This window comes from Poecilia reticulata, unplaced genomic scaffold (assembly GCF_000633615.1).
Source record: "Poecilia reticulata strain Guanapo unplaced genomic scaffold, Guppy_female_1.0+MT scaffold_358, whole genome shotgun sequence".
NCBI classification, from domain to species: Eukaryota; Metazoa; Chordata; class Actinopteri; order Cyprinodontiformes; family Poeciliidae; genus Poecilia; species Poecilia reticulata.
Window position 1 is genome coordinate 2,188 of NW_007615129.1, and position 2,962 is coordinate 5,149.

The 2,962-nt window shown below is 46.1% G+C and overlaps 1 long non-coding RNA gene across 2 annotated transcripts; it reads right to left on the reverse strand.

Moving 5' to 3' along the window:
• Positions 1-2,287: 2,287 nt before the first annotated feature.
• On the reverse strand, positions 2,288-2,961 carry LOC108166028 (uncharacterized). 2 transcript variants are annotated; one of them, XR_001776337.1, is made up of 2 exons: positions 2,951-2,961; positions 2,288-2,543 (listed from the first exon to the last, which is right to left on the reverse strand). It is a non-coding gene; the product is annotated as an uncharacterized LOC108166028 (long non-coding RNA). The 2 variants fall into 2 exon arrangements; XR_001776338.1 differs by lacking the exon at positions 2,951-2,961 and adding an exon at positions 2,936-2,946.
• Position 2,962: the final 1 nt, after the last annotated feature.

Below are 2,962 nucleotides of genomic sequence, written 5' to 3' on the forward strand. Positions count from 1 at the left end.
AAGCCTTTAAATTCTTGACCGTTTGATATTAAACTGCGAGCGTTCCACTGTAAAATTATAATTATGTAATGGTTTGAGACGCCTCCAGTTCAGATGTTCCTTCACCCTGTCGCAGTTCATCATGAATTTTTTCCCAAGATAAGTCTTTAACCTTGAAAAACTTTGCAGCTGCCTTCACTATAATTTTTATTTTTTCTGTTTTATTTTTTGCCTGTTCTGAGCAATTAATGATGTATGCCAGGAAGGGTATATTTTTCTAGCGTAACGTTACCCTGGTTGTTGTCTGCCATTGTCTTTTTCTCATAGTTAATTTTTGGAGCACTATCGTTATTCTTCACCTGTTTCACTGCCTCAGCATACGTAACCCTCTTTTCAGTTTTTACTTTTTGAATTTCAGCAGCCTCTTTTCTTATCATGCATCCTGCAAATGCCGCAGGATGATTTCCTCCACAATTGCAACATTTGATAGGATTATTTCCACACTCACCATATGGATGTTCTCCTCCACATCTCCCACACCTCTGCTTCCCTTTACACACATCTGCAATATGTCCAAATCTTTGGCATTTGAAGCACCTGATCGGTGGTGGAATATACTGCCTTACATTGAAACTCAAGTATCCAACCATTACCTTATCAGGCAGAACTCKATCTTTGAAGAYYARTAGTACAGATGTACTGTCCRTTTTCTCTCCATTCCTGAAGGCCTGTAGGCGTTTGATGTTTGTTACTTCCCCTCCTTTAATTATTTTCTTCAGCTCCTCCAAATTCTCTCCTATCGGTATTCCTGATATAACTCCTCTAACTCCTTTCTCTTCTCCAACAACCTTCCTTTCCGTCACTTCTTTTTTACACACCATTTGAAGTTTTRGAGCCTTGTTCTTTTGTTCAGCATTTTTACAAATGATGAGCAGGTTTCCATCTCTTAGGACTTTAGCTAGTTCGACTTCTCCAATAGCTCTAAGTCCATTCGATAAATAGGGCTCACTCCAACCATATCCTGTCCAGTCTTAAATTTTAGTATTACTTTAAACTCTTCCGTCATTATTTTCTTCCTTACTTCAGTCGCTTCTTCCTCATCTTCAAAGGATCTTTTCCCAGTGCTTATTTCCTTTCTTGTCTTATCTTTTCCCCCTCCTCCTTTTCTACTTTCTACCATACACCACCCTGTATCCATAGTCTCGTCCTCCAAACTTCCCCCACTACTACTTGCCATCTGATCCACTCACAACCCGGATTATGCCAAAACCACCACCCAGCGAAGCTAGCGTTCAGTCCGTCCGTCTTCCGTCCTCGTCCCTCGGGTTTCCCAAGTCCCGAACCAGGAGCTGCAGCTGGAGACCTGAGTAGAACCAGGAGGGTGTAACACCACCTGGATCTACACCACCTGGATCTACATCACCCAGTTCTTCACCATCTGGATCTACAGCACCTGGATCTACACCACCTGGTTCTTCACCACCTGGATCTACACCACCTGGATCTACACCACCTGGTTCTTCACCACCTGGTTCTTCACCACCTGGATCTACACCACCCGGTTCTTCACCACCTGGATCTACACCACCTGGATCTACACCACCTGGNTGTTAGCCACACGCTGCTAGCTACCTGCTGTTAGCCACATGCTGCTAGCTACTTGATGTTAGCCACATGCTGCACACGCTGCTAGCTACTTGATGTTAGCCACATGCTGCTAGCTGCCTGATGTTAGCCACATGCTGCACACGCTGCTAGCTACCTGATGTTAGTCACACGCTGTTAGCTACCTGATGTTAGCTGAGGACACACCTGGACATGGTTTAGTGTCTTATCTTCTGTCCTTCCTGCTGCTGACCTGCAGGTGTCTCCACCAGATGTCCTCGTTGTCTTTAAGGACGTCCTCGTCTCACACCGCAGGTTCTGATTGGCCGGTGGTTCATCCAGTAACCATAGTAACTGATCTGATCAGTTTCTTTGTTTCTGACCCAATTTTCCTGCATCATGGAGGGTCTGATCCTGGCCGGTTCTGGTCCAAATGGGTACCGCAGGAAGTCCTGTAGTGGGACACCAGGGGGCGGTCATGTGATCAGGACGGCTCCCTCTGATTGGTCGGTAGAGGAACCCCGGGGGCGCCATGGACCGGACCGCCATTTCCTCCTGCAGAGCCACTATTTATGTTTTCATCTGGACCCAAAACGACTCACTCAGAACCAGAACCACTGAACCGGGTCAGACACATTTTACCTCCTGGTTTTATTTAATGTGCGACCCAAACTACCGGATCAGAACCAGAACCAACAAAGCAGCAGCTCAACTCACTTTATTATGAAAAAGACCAAGAAGAATCAGGTTTTATTTTGAAAAGATCAGTCACTTCCTGTCTGCTGTTCCTGTCCAATTACAGTGAGGTCACCTGACCGCTCCAACAGGTCCCACTGAGCATGCTCAGTTCAGTCTGACATCACTTCCTCCTGAGGCTCTGATGTCCAAGCAGATCCATCAGTGATGTCACTTCCTGTGGGCGGAGCCCTTGTGGAACAGGTAGATGGGTCTCTGGTTACCTGGAAACGGGTCAGAAACAGATGAGGTCACATGAGCGGCTCGACCAATCAGAGGAGGTTCACTGTTCAGATGCTGTGATGTCACAATATTCTCTCGCTGCATGCTGGGTAACGACGGGTCATTAGTTTACATGCAGCTGCTGCTGACAGGAAGTGTTTAACGTTCACACAGGAGAGTCTGAACCAAACACGACTTTTCCTCCGCAGATCGGCCGATTACGATCTTTTCAACAATACATCCGATCTGTCCGAACTAAATCCGATATATGGAGGCAGAACGTCACGTTTTATCCACATGCGTCAGAAGGAGACAGACTCTGAGTCAGTGTTTCTCTAGTATTTTAGCTGGATGTGTGTGTGTTACCTGTGTGTGTTACCTGTGTGTGTGTTACCTGTGTGTGTGTTACCTGTGTGTGTGT